At 39.7% G+C, this 14,027-nt stretch overlaps 1 protein-coding gene across 7 annotated transcripts in view; it reads right to left on the bottom strand.

Moving 5' to 3' along the window:
- The window catches only part of AATF (apoptosis antagonizing transcription factor), a 109,512-nt gene that overhangs the window by 39,912 nt on the left and 55,573 nt on the right, over positions 1-14,027 (bottom strand). The gene's annotated exons all lie outside the window — the stretch shown is intronic.

The raw sequence follows: 14,027 nt of genomic DNA, 5'->3' as shown, positions 1-14,027 counted from the left end.
CCACCTCATCGATACCAATGGAGAATCTTTAAAAGGTCAGGTGGGAAAGGCTGTATGGCCAAAAGGAAAATGCATCAGCTTCTCACCAACAGGATAATGGTACATGGTTAACTTCTGACCTGTAACCTCTAATATTCAGGAAGGTCTTCCTCAGGCAAAAGCCTTTATTACATATAATTAAAAGTGTGAACTTCATTCTCTTGCTTTCCATGGCTGGTACTCCACCATGCTTACTATGAAGAGATTTAACCACGTATGACACCAATACATTCACAGCCACAACAATTCCAAAAGGTAACCTAAGGGGCACCTGGGTGGCTCAGCAGTTGAGAGTCTGCCTTCAGCTCAGGGCATGATCCTGGGATCGAGTCCCACATGGGGGTCTCCGCGGGGAGCCTGCTTCTCCCTCTGCCTATGTCTTTGCCTCTCTCTCTCTCTCTCTGTATCTCTCATGAATAAATAAAATCTTTATTTATTTTTTTAAATATTTTATTTATTTATTCATGAGAGACAGAAAGAGAGAGAGGGAGAGGGAGAGGAGAGAGAGAGAGAGAGAGAGAGGTGCAAAGACATAGGTAGAAGGAGAAGCAGGCTCCATGCAAGGAGCTCGATGTGGGACTCAATCCTGGGACTCCAGGATCATGCCCTGAGCTGAAGGCAGGTGCTAAACTACTGAGCCACCCAGGCATCCCATAAATAAAATCTTAAAAAAAAAAAAAAAAAAAGAGAACCCAATGGAAGTTGTATGTGTGACTGAAAATACAACAGAGAGAACTGTTTATCCCATACAACGAACTCCATGAGAACTCTAAAATTACTCTCCTACTCTCCTCTTACTTCTGAGCAGCCCATTGCACACAACTAGAGTGTAAATCTATACCTTTCACACAGACTAAAGAATATGCATTGGATCTTAAAGTCATTAGGTGAAAAGGAGTAATGTTTAAAAATTAAACATTAGGGGTGCCTGACTGGCGCAGTCGCTAGAGCTTGTGATTCTTGATCTCCAGGTCATGAGTTTGTGTCCCAAGTTGGACATGGAGCCTGCTTAAAAATAAAGAAACGTTAAGCATTAAAGGAGGAGAGTTTTAAATTACAATAATAATACTAGATATCATCTCCCCTATGCAAGTGCTATGTGCAGGGCAATCGTAACAGAGATTAAAGTCCCAAAAGTCTTCTAAGAGAAATCTAAGGGAAGACACTAAAATAATCCTGCTAATCATCTGTCAATATGGGTTTGACTTTGAAACTTGTTTCCTCACCAAAAAAGGTAATGATTTTGTAGGTGAGGCATGGTAGCAATACAGATATTTCACCAAGTCAAACAGCTGAAGTCTGGGGGAGGATAGAGAAGGAGGAATAAATTCCTACGAAAGTAGTCCACTCTCTAATTTTCATTTGTTTATGTAAGTAGGCACTGGAAGAAGTAAAACAAATTTATAGAAATGTTCATTTCCATATAAGATGAATCTTTATTGCAAAAGGGAAAAAGGATATCTCAATCGCAATTAAAAACCCTCCTGTGATGTTTTTTCATTTGCTTATTTTGGACATTATTACTACAGCAATTACGTTTAAAAATGCGGGGACCAGAGGCCACTGGTTTATTATCACTAGAAAACAGCAAGCTATTTCTCTACCCTGTTTATCTGATTGATTCCCAACATCTTTCTGGCAGCCAATCTATCAGTTTATCTCTCCTACTTCATCACAGTCACTTCTGGCAGCTAAATACAAGATCCAAATCCAGTGTTACACAGACATACGACACAGTAAACCTGTGTAGCGCTGCTACTCTGTAAACAGCTGCCCTGAAGGCTGAGCAAAAATGGGCTTCTGGTTTCTAGTCAATATTCTGTCAGAAGCATGGCTGGGGGACAGGGGTAGAAGGGGGAGAGGTTGATAAGAAGAACAGAAGAAAGAAAAAAAGAAAATGAAGAGAAAGAAAATACTAAAAGGGCCGGGAAATAATGGAGTGGCTGCATCTCATTGCCCTTACCTCGGTTCAAGCCACAGAAGAGACTGTAACAAGGGTTCCTAGTTTCCCTAATCATCTCTGATTCTGAGACTGGGGCTGTCGTGGCCAGTGAGAGCAAGTGCTCACAGAAGGCTGCCCCAGCACAACAGGGTGATCCTCTGCAAGAAAGTCCCATATGCCCTTCCTGAAGGCTGGAGATTGGAGCCGCACAACTACAGTGGGTCTGGTACATTTGCAGTCGCCCCCACAATTCACCAAGTTGGTGCATCATTTACTTTCAAGCACTCTACGTCCCATATTCTGAGCTGCAAATTCACTACTCAAGGGCCCTGCACAGCTACTCTTCGTCACCTGTGACAAGGAAGATGGTTTTACTGGTCAATCTGGCCAAGTCTACTTTTTTCAGTCCAGTGTTTCTGAAGATCCTGTTGTGTGCAAGGCAGGAATGAGAAAGTAGCAAGAAAATACAAATAAACAAACTATTCCCATGGCTACTTCTCTCTCCCACAGTTAACCCAATCACTGGGCTTTAATTTAATTAGGAAAACTGCTTTCAAAAAAGTTACTGAAAAATTAAGCTTTAGGGATATTGCTGAAGAATTAATTTTGCTGCTCAATTCAATTTTTATAGCTTAACTTTATGAATAAACTTTTCCACTAAAACATAGGTTTTTATTACAGTTATTTAAGCTTTTTATTTTTCGACAATAATACCACCGTATTGGTCATTTTCTTTGTGACTTGGAAAAAGGAGACATATGTGAAATATTTTTGTTCTAGTCTGTTTTAATTCCAGGGTCAGCTCACAAAAGCTTGACTGTTTTTCTCTAGTTCTAGGGGAAAATCATAGATATTAGGTTTCCAGGTCAGCCCACAGAAACCCATTTAACACATAACAACATACATGAGGAACAGCCCTGATGGTACTGTGCAGCATCTAATCAGCATTTATAATACATTGTCTAGAAAAATGCATGCCAGAATCAGTTAAAAATGGCAGACTGAACACATTAGTTTATCTCTTCTCCCTTCTCAACCCCTCCAAAAGACAGGAGAGGAATAAAACAAATGTATTAACTCATGAGAAGGAAGAGAAGGGGAGTTAATGAGAGCAGATTTTCATAAATTTTTCAAAGACAGGAGATGGAAGAATAAAAGGCAGTTATCATCCAAGTGCCCAGAGGGAATAAAGGTGAGGGTGGAACTAATTAGGCCCACAGAATCCCTGTGAGGAGGAGCTCTGGCAATTGCAGCTACTGCAGAAGAGGGAGAGGTGGGAGGGGACAGCGCCACTGGACCTTCTCCAATATCCCACAAGTGACTATCTCCTCTACCACCACCTCTCACTAAGGAGACTGTTCTGTGGGAAAACTGGGCCCTAAAGAGCTACAGAGAGCTATGAGGCACAGCAGGCCGGGAGGAGGCAGAAGGGAAAGGTACTATGCCCATCTCTGGGAACCTCCGCCTCCTTCCCTCACCCTACACACAGAACGCCAGCACCCAGAAACAAAATCTCCGAGGCAGGAGAGCAGAGGAGCCTCTCTTGGAGAAACTGTACTACCCAGAAAATATCTCCAAGTTCTGGAGAGTGTTTGAAGAGTATTCCATTTGAAGAGTATTCCAAACAGGAGGTTAGTTCACAGCATGATTATAGTTAAAGCAGAGCTTTCCGTTCAGGTTTCAGAGATACTCTTATGTCTTAACTACAAAATATGAAGAGACTTAAGGATCACCAGGAAGGCTCAGACATAGATCAAAGCAGATAGGAAAAAAGGGGACACCGGAAAGCAATGAGGAAAACAAAGAAACCTAAGGAAAGAAAGAAAGAAGAATGGACACTCTTAGAAAAGTGAAGATATACTCCCATAGAACATGATGCTGTGAGAAAAGAGTAAAACAAGAAATTAGACACAAAACAGAAAAATTAAAATTCAATACAAGAACTGGAAAATAAATGCACAAAAATCTTTCAGCTATAAAACAAAAAAGCAAAAAGATAACATCCCCTTGCTTATTTGTAAGAGGAAAAAAAAAGCTAGAGGACAATGTCAGAATTGTCCAGAATGTCAAACACCCAACTAACAAAGGCTAGGAGAACATAATTAGAGAAACAGTAATGAAAATTTTCCAAATCGAAGGACAGGAATGAGCCAGCAAAAATCTAGTACAATGAATGAAAAAGGACCTTTCCCAAGACACATCAGCATGAAATGTGGAACACCGAAAGTACAGAGGAGATCCTAAATGCTTACAGAAAAAAATAGGTCATGTATAAAGAGGGTGACCGTATGTCCCAGATTACCCCAGAGAGTCCTGGTTTACGCCTGTTGTCCTAGTATTCTTTCAGGCTAGCACCTCAAATGTCCCAGTTTTGGCAAGAAATTATATAGTCACCCTACATATTCAGGAATGATAACTAAGTGGGACCAGATATTTCAATAGCAACAGCAAGTAGTGGAGGACCGCAGGGCCATGCCTTCAAAATTCTGAGGAAACGGACTTTCAACCTCAACTTCCATATCTAAAGTATTAATCCAGTATGAGAGTTGTTACATGGAGACACCTTCACACGTGTAAAGACTCAACAATTTACTTTGTCCATGCTCCTTCACAAGACAATGTGTCTCAGTGAGATGTGCACATACAGCAAGAAGGAGATAGGCCTGAGGTGTCAGAAAGCAGGTCTAACTCAGGAAAGCAGCAAAGGCAAGTCCTGAGACTCCTGATGGCAGAGGCCCAGAGAGCAATCGTTCCAGAGAGCCCTAGAAATAAGGTCTCCAGGGAAAAACGGCAGGGGGAGGAGGGGGAGGAGGGAAATGACAGTTTATGTACTTAAGGCATTCGGTGTGTGGAGAGAAAAAATAGGCAGAGATACACAGAATACTACACATATCCTTTAAATACAGGCATTATTAGCTTTAGGAAAAAACAAGTGTGTAAGGAAATATTATCATCATATATGTGAACATTTACTTAGTCATAATATTGTAAACACTGACTTTTCACAAAACTGACAATAAGTACACCAGGAGAATGGAGAATGGGGTTGTGGAGGCAGAAAGTGCAGAAGGGCTAGGACCTCACTGCCGTTAAGAGAAGTCAAGAGATGATTTGATACATAACTGAAATTGGTAAGTCGACAGTAGTATAAACATACTATTTAAAACATGCAAGTAATAAGAAAACCTAAAGAAAGCCTTGGAAGTTTTTTCCCCTCCAAAACTTCTCAGCACCATAATATTTTACCGTTTCTTAGATAATGCATGACCCAAAGAGAATTGGTCAGGATTTACTTGGCAATGTCCAGAGGAAAGAGTATACAGTAGTCCCCTGCCTCTTCCTTGATTTTAGTCACCCACCGCCAGCTGCGATGTGGAAGCAGATGACTCTCCTACGGACCATCAGAAGGTCCACAGGAGCCTGACGATATGTCATGTGCCTGTGCCATTCCCCTCACTTTGTCTCATCACGTAGACGTCTATCATTTCACACCATCACAAGAAGGGTGAGTACAGTATAGTAATATAGAGACAACATTCACATTTTTATCACAGTATATCATTATAATTGTTCTATTTCATTATTAGCTATCGTTATTCTCTTTTGTGCCTAATTTATAAGTTGAACTTTATCATAGGTATGTATGTGCAGGAAAAAAACAGTATATTTAGGGCTTGGTACTATCCATTGTTTCAGGAATCCACTGGGAGTCTTGGATCATATCCCGTGTGGATAAGGGAGGCCCACGGTAGGTGTTCTGTAAAATCTTTCCAATCTACAAACTCACACTGAGAAATTTTAGAATTCCCACAGGGGAAAAGATAGGAGGATCAAGGATATATTGATTAAAGTCCTTATGAGTATCTTTCTGCACCCTAAAATAAAACATGGCAACAGGATGCCTGGATGGCTAAGTGGTTGAGTGTCTGCCTTTGGCTCAGGGTGTGATCCCAGGATCCAGGATCAAGTCCCACATCAGGCTCCTCGCAGAGAGCCTGCTTCTCCCTCTGCCTTTGTCTATGCCTCTCTCTGTGTCTCTCATGAATAAATAAATAAAATCTTAAAAATATAATAAAACATGGCAACACACTAGAAATAATACCAATAACATTTATTTTTCATTTGCTAACAATGCCAATTATTAACAACTTACTATTGAGATATGATTCACTTACTATATAATTAACCCATGCAAAATGTATGTAATTCAGTGTATTTTGGTAAATTCACAGAGTTGTGCAATCACCACCACATTTAATCTTAGAACATTTTCATCCCACCTAAAAGAAACCCCAAACCTATTAGCTATCATCCCCGGTAAGCCCCATCCATGTACTCCCATAGCCCTAGGTAATCACTCATCTTTCTCTCTTTATGATATGTCCATTCTGGACATTTTATATAAATGCAATCATATAATTTATAGTCTTTTATAACTAGCTTATTTCACTTAACATGTGTTCCAAGGTTTATCTATGTTATATATACCAAGTATCAATACTTTCTTCTTTGTTATGACTGAAGGATATTCCATTGCATAGATATACCATATTTTATCTATTCATTAGTTGAGGGATATTTGAGTTGTTTCCACCTCACTGTTATTATAAATAATGCTGCTATGGATATTCATGACAAGTTTTTGTGTGGATATGTCTTCCATTTCTCTTGGGTATATACTTACAAGTAGAACTGCTAGGTCACATAGTAACTCTGTTTAGCATTTTGAGGAACTGCCAGTTGTTTTCCAAAGTAGTTGCACCACTTTAAATTCCCACCAGCAGTGTCAGGTCCAATTTTTCTACATCCTTGTCAGCACTTGTTATTATCTGACTGTTTGATTATAGCCATCCTAGTGGGTGTAAAGTATTACTTTATTGTGGTTTTGATTTGTATTTCCCTGATGGCTAATGAGGTTGAGCATTATCTTGTGCTTACTGATCATTTGTATGTCTTCTTTGGAGAAATGTCTATTCAGATGCCTTGGTCATCCTTTAATTAGACAGTCTTTTTATTACTGAGCTGTAAGAGTTCTTTATATATTCTAGACACCAGTCCTTTATCAACTCCCATTCTGTGGGTTGTCTTTTCACCTTCTTGAGTATCATTTGCAGTAGAAAAGTTTTTAATTTTGGTGTAGTCCAATTTTCCCTGGGTCATTTGTGCTTTTGGGGTTGTATCTAAGAAACTATTCATGATTCAAGGTCATGAATATTTAATTCTATATTTTCTTTTAAGAGTTTTATCATTTTGGGACGCCTGGGTAGCTCATCAGTTGAGTGTCTGCCTTCGGCTCAGGATGTGATCCGAGTTCCGGGATCGATTCCCGCATGGGGCTCCTCCATGGAGCCTGCTTCTCCTCCCTTTGCCTGTGTCTCTGCCTCTCTCTGTGTGTGTCTCTCATGAATAAATAAATAAAATCTTAAAAAAAAAAGTTTTATAATTTTAGCTCTTGTATGTAGATCTATGATCTATTTTGAGTTAACTTTTATGTATGGCGTGAAGTAAGAGTCCAACTTCATTCTCTTGCATGTGGATATCCACTTGCACCATTTGCTGAAAGACCATTCTTTCTCCCATTGAACTGTTTCTGGTACTCTTGCCAAAAAGTCAAGTAATTTTTAAAGCATTTGGTTTTATGGCCACATATTTCCTGGTTTCCTGAATTTGTGACCTATAGTTATCAATTCCTAACCCCTCAGGCTTCCATGGTTCATAGCCACAGATGTTTGAGATGGGAAAAAGCTTGGGGCAACCCTCTATTCAACTTAGACTAACTGAGTCAGGATTTTTCACCTCCCCCCCCCCCCAAAAAAAACCATAGACTGCACTTGGGAAACAAGTGCAGTCAACTTCTCCTACATGTGTTTCAGTCCCTCTCTCATGGAGATATGAAAAACAGACTCACAAGTCTTGGTTTATTCTTCCTTCAGCTTCCTCTCTAGCTCCCGCAAGAAATCTTAGTGAAATATATCTGTTTCTGCTCTGCCTCCTGCTTTACCACATTTTTTTTTGTTCTTAGCTCTCCAGTCTTCCAAATTAACCCCTAAATGAACCACTTTCAATTTTTTATTTTTTAAATTCTTTTTTTAAAGATTTAATTTATTTATTCATGAGAGACATACAGAGAGAGGAGCAGAGACATAGGCAGAGGGAGAAACAGGCTTTCCACAAGGAGCCAAATTCAGGACTCGATCCCAATCCCACCCCGGGATCATGACCTGAGCCAAAGGCAGATGCTCAATCACTGAGCCACCCAGGTGTCCCACTTTCAATTTTTATATACTATAAAGTATATTTAAAAATCTACATACACTATAATTTCAAATAGCTGGGAATTTCAAATGTCTATAGCATAAAATTGCCATAAAGTAACCCACTCCCCATAGGTAACTTTTTCTGTTTTCTTTCTACATTGCCCATTCCTCAACCAACTCGATATAACACCTAAAATTTCTGTCTCCGTTTTTCTACTGAAACAACTTTTGCTGAGATCTCAGGATCTCCATGTCTAATGGACACGTGTCATGACTCATCCTACTGGTTTTTGTTTTTTAAAGATTTTATTTATTTATTCATGAAAGACAGAAAGAGGCAGAGGAGAAGCAGGCCCCCTGTGGGAAGCCCGATGTGGGACTCAATCTCTAGACCAGGATCACGTCCTGAGCCAAAGGCAGATGCTCAACTGCTAAGCCACCCAGGCGTCCCTCCTATTAGATTTCTTGAAGCAGCAAGTGACACTAGACATTCTCACCTTCCCAAAACACTATTTCTTGGCATCTTCAAGATATCTCCTTGGTTTAATTCCATATTAAGTCACCTCCTCTGCCTGAACATTACATGCTAACACTCCTCAAGCTCAGTTCCAAGTTGCCTTTTCTTCTCACTCCATATGCTTTCTCTAAGAGTTTCATTCTATTCTCAATGACCTAAGAGTTACCCCTGAAATTTCTTTTCCTTTATATTCAGTATCTAATCTGTCTCCAAGTCCTGTGTATGTGATCCACTCATTCATGAAACTAACCATTTCTATCTACCTCCACTGCCTATATTCTACTATAGGCTATTATCATCTTCATTCATTCCATAAAAGTACGCTTGAGTACACTGGGTAAGAATGAAAAATAAAAGAGACATGGATTCGCCTGAGTTAGTATAATGATGTCCCTCTATTTACTCTTCCCCCTCCTCCATTTTGCTCTAATTATAGTCAGAGTAAAAAAAATTTTTTTTTTTTTTTAAGAGAGACAGTATATGCACATGCAAGTCGAGGGAAGGGGCAGAGGGAGAGAGAAAATCTTAAGCAGGCTCTACGCCCAGCACGGAGCTCAATTTCATGATCCTGAGATCATAACCTGAGTCAAAACCGAGAGTCAGGTGCTTAACTGACTGAGGTGCCCCAATCAGAGTAATATTTTTAAAATGCAGATATGCCAGAGAATAAAATCCTTACTGCATCTTCAAGGCTCAACACAGTCTGGTCCCTTATCTATCCTCTTGAGCCTAACCTTCCATCTCCATGCTCTGGTCTCAACAGTCTTCTTTCGTACTTGAAATGCTCCCAGGTCCACTCCCACCACAGAGCCCTTCGTGCATAGGCACTGCTGGGGGCATGCTTCCTGAGCCATCTACCTGCTTGTGTTCCACCTCCTTCTCTACTCAGTTAATCTGTTTAATCATCTCCTCCTTAGGGAAACTTTTCTTAATGTATCCTACACACACACACACACACACACACACACACACACAAAATGGTTTTTGTTGTACTTAATTTACCTGTTGGTAGTAGATTACTTGATTAATGCCTATCTCCTCCTCTAATCCAGAGGACCACTATCTATGTAAGCAACCGATGTCATTACCATTATCAGCAAATCTCCCCAAACAATACTCTCCTTCTTATATGTCTTACATAGGGCCCAGAGAAGTGGGTGAGAAGTACCCTTTTTTTTCTTCTTTCATTTAATATATTATTCTTGACTTCTTCATTGATTCATTAATAATACAATCAATATGCATGAATTAGGAAAATAAAACCAAGATCCTTAAAGATATATGTCCATGAAAGTTTATTTCCTACAGAGCCTACAGAACTAGTTTTTTTTTGTGCAATGCACCTCAACACTGCAAGTATGAATTGAACCATGTCCTTGCATCATTTCAAGAATTATCCTTTTTGAGGGCCTGGGTAGCTTAGTTGGTTAAACATCTGCCTTCGGCTCAGGTCATGATCCTGGGGTCTTGACCTGCTCACCAGGGAGCCTGCTTCTCCCTCTCCCTCTGCCCCTCCACCCAGCTTGTGTGCATGCTCTCTCTTTCTCATTCTCTCAAATAAATAAAATCCTTAAAAAACAATAATAAAAAAAGAATTGCCCTTTTTTAAAACCATCCCAATACTACTTGAATTAAAAAAACAGAAACAGGGGTGCCTGGGTGGCTCCATTGGTTGAATGTCTGATTCTTGATTTTGGCTCCAGTCATGATCTCAAGGTCATGGGATTGAGTCCTGAGTCAGGTGCCATGCTCAGCAGGGAGTGTGCTTGAGATTCTTTCCGCCCCCCAACCCCAACCCTCTCTCCCTTCCCTTGACTCGTGCTCCCCTCTCCTCTCTAAAATCAATCAATCAAACAAAAACAAAAATTCATCTAAATGAATTAAAAGATCTTAAGTCACTTCTCTTTCTTTTAATGTTAAAATGATGTAGATCTATCCTCCTTCTTGGATTTAATTTTTCAAGGGAAATATTTGGTTCTTCTCAGGAAAAGAAGAGGGAACTGATCTTTTATGCTTCCTCTAATATATCCATACCCTCTTTCTGTAGTCTCTTTGAGATGGTCCTTTTATTTCAAGAAAGGTGTCTTAACATCTTTATAATAAAAATCTGAACTAATTTTAATATAGTGTTTTTTATTTAAAAAGCTTTTATTTATAAATACATTTTTCAAATTCCAAATCTCAGGTTTCCATCTTCCATTTTCTAAGATCTAACGATTCTACATATGAGCTTTCGTTATGTGAATGTGTGTGCTGCATAATTCAATACAACTGTAAATATCTGCCCTGAGTCAGTATAACACCATGGCTTTGGAGTCTGACAGATCTGGGTTCTGAATCCCAGCTATGCCCCTTACTAGTTGTGTAATCTGGAAAAAAGCTCTTTTGACCTCTCCAGGGATTCAGTTTCTTCAATAATAAAGAAGTAATAATTTTATCTCATAAAGATGATTTGGTATTTCAGGTGATAAAAACAAAATTTAAGTATTCAATAAATAGAGATATTGTCAATATCACATAACAATAATAATCCCCAAACCCCATTTGGGGCAAAAAAACCCAAACCTTCTATAGCTAAATCACCACCACTATAGATGCTAACAATGAACAAGTACAATAATTCAGTTTTCCTTTCTACTGATTTTTGTCAGATTAGATACAAAATCAAAGAAAAACAGAATGAAGAAAATGTAAAGGCAGAGAAGATTAACAGAAACAGTAAGTCAATACCTGCAAAGTTATAGGGCTTTTCTAAACTGGACCATGATAAATTAGAGCAAAAGTGACCCTCACCTTTATCATTCATTCCATTTGAACAACTAACTACTATTCCATTTCTATAACTGCAACTCTGGTCACTATCCTCTGATCACACTATCCCTACCACCTCATACCCCCAACTCCACCCCCACCCAGTCTCACTCTATTAATGTTCTACCATTAATGTTCTTTTTTTTTTTAATAATAAATTTATTTTTATTGGTGTTCAATTTGCCAACATACAGAATAACACCCAGTGCTCATCCTGTCAAGTGCCCCCCTCAGTGCCCGTCACCCATTCACCCCTACCCCCCGCCCTCCTCCCCTTCCACCACCCCTAGTTCATTTCCCCTAGTTCAGGAGTCTTTATGTTCTGTCTCCCTTTCTGATATTTCCCACACATTTCTTCTCCCTTCCCTACCATTAATGTTCTATCCTTTGAAGGCCCAGATCAAATGTCATCTCCTGCTCCCTGTAGCCTTCTCAAACTCTCCCAAACTGGTATTAATTTCTCTCTCTTCTGAATTATTTCACCTCTCACCAAGCATGCTGGTTGTTTATATTTCTGTTCTCTCCTCTGCCTGGCTGTATGCTTCCTGAAGGCAAGGGTATAGTCTGACTCAAATGCTCACCTCCCACAGAACTCTGCACACTGCCTTGCACATAGTGATTATTCAATGTGATTTCTAAAATGACAGAGTTAGGGCAGCCGGGTGGCTCAGCAGTTTAACGCCGCCTTCAGCCCAGGGTGTGATCCTGGAGACCCAGGATCGAGTCCCACATCAGGCTCCTTGCATGGAGCCTGCTTCTCCCTCTGCCTGTGTCTCTGCCTCTCTCTCTCTCTCATGAATAAATAAAATCTTAAAATAAAATAAAATAAAATAAAATAAATTAAAACAAAATAAAAAACAGACTTACATAGAAAGCATTCTTTTTTTTTTTTTAAGATTTTATTTATTTATTCATGAGAGACACACAGAGAGAGGCAGAGACATGCAGGGAAGCCCTATGCGGGACTCAATCCCAGGACCCAGGGATCACACCCTGAGCCAAAGGCAGACAGACGCTCAATTACTGAGCCACCCAGGAGTCCCCATAGCAAGCATTCTTCCAGACCTTGTGGTCAGGGATGAACAGCCTCTGGCTTCTCAACGGCAAGTACAATATTTATAGGAAGAGTAGTACAGAGAAGAATGGAGAGAAATCAGGATGTGTGAATAAAATCCAAGAAGCATCTTAATGCTGATGTTAGAAATAACCCACCTGTGGTTACCAAAAATAAGAAAGTGTAGAGCTAGAGGCTACCATTGAAAGTCAGCCTGACTCTGCCTCGCTGCCGTTGGTCTTTAAGGATTTGATTAGTTTTTCCACTTTCTGATTCAGTGCTGCATCATGCCTCTACTCCAGAGCTAGAGCCAAGTAAGGCCTATGATTTGGAAGGGATGATAAATTCGTTCACTGAATAAAGTAACACTGTTTTCTCAGCACAAGTTCTAAAATATTTCAAAGGCCATAATATTTCACTAAGGCTTGGCCATTTGGGTTAAAATTTATTAGTCAAAATAGAAAACTTTCTCATCAGATCCCATATATTCCATTAGGCGTGATATATAATGTCTCTCAATGTCTAATTATTAACTGGGAGTGTAAGTAAATCACTATCAATATTGGGCCCTGATGTATGCAGAAAGGTAAGAATTAACCAATTCAAATGCTAAAGAATTTCTTTTTTTTTGCCAATTTGCTTTTCCTTTCTTTTTCTTACATATAAAAACAATTTTCTGGGACACCTGGGTAGCTCAGAGGTTGAGTGTCTGCCTTTGGCTCAGGGTGTGATTCCGGAGTCCTGGGATCGAGTCCCACATCGGGCTCCCTGCATGGAGCCTGCTTCTCCCTCTGCCTATGTCTCTGCCTCTCTCTGTGTCTCTCATAAATAAATAAATAAAATCTTAAAAAAAAAACAACAACAATTTTCTAAGAATCAAATGACTGCATTTAGCCATTCTTCCTAATCCCTACCAAAAGTAACAATGTACAGAGAATTTTATTGTTCAGAATTGCCAACAGTTCCCATTTCCAGTATTCTGCCCTTTGGTAACCAGATAGATGTCCTGGTGTAGCTCTTTTTTTTCTTCTATCTTTAATAAAGGTGGGAAGAAGGGTCATATATATATCCTTTGAGACCTCAGCTCAGTCACTGCCTATTCTAGGCATTCCTGGGCAATGTTTCCTTTAATGGCATCAAACAATGTACCTTTTGTATTGGAAGAATAAGGAGGAAGTCACTCAGAACTAGAGAAAATTTTACTAAAAACGTTTACAAGAAGAAACCAGAAGGGTAGTACTAACTTGTGCTCTGTCATGATGTCCTTTAGGGATGAAAAGCCCAGCTGAAACAAACCTCTCCCTGTCTTTCCAGCATTCTCCTTCTAGCATGTAGGCTCCAACAATTCTTCAGCACTATCAGGATCAATAACCCATTGATCCTGACAGCTTTTCAGCACCCTGCCTC

The sequence above is a fragment of the Canis lupus genome, chromosome 9 (genome assembly GCF_003254725.2).
Source record: "Canis lupus dingo isolate Sandy chromosome 9, ASM325472v2, whole genome shotgun sequence".
Taxonomy (NCBI): Eukaryota; Metazoa; Chordata; class Mammalia; order Carnivora; family Canidae; genus Canis; species Canis lupus.
The sequence above is the reverse complement of the archived record's forward strand: the minus strand, read 5'-3'. Positions and strand labels throughout refer to the sequence as shown.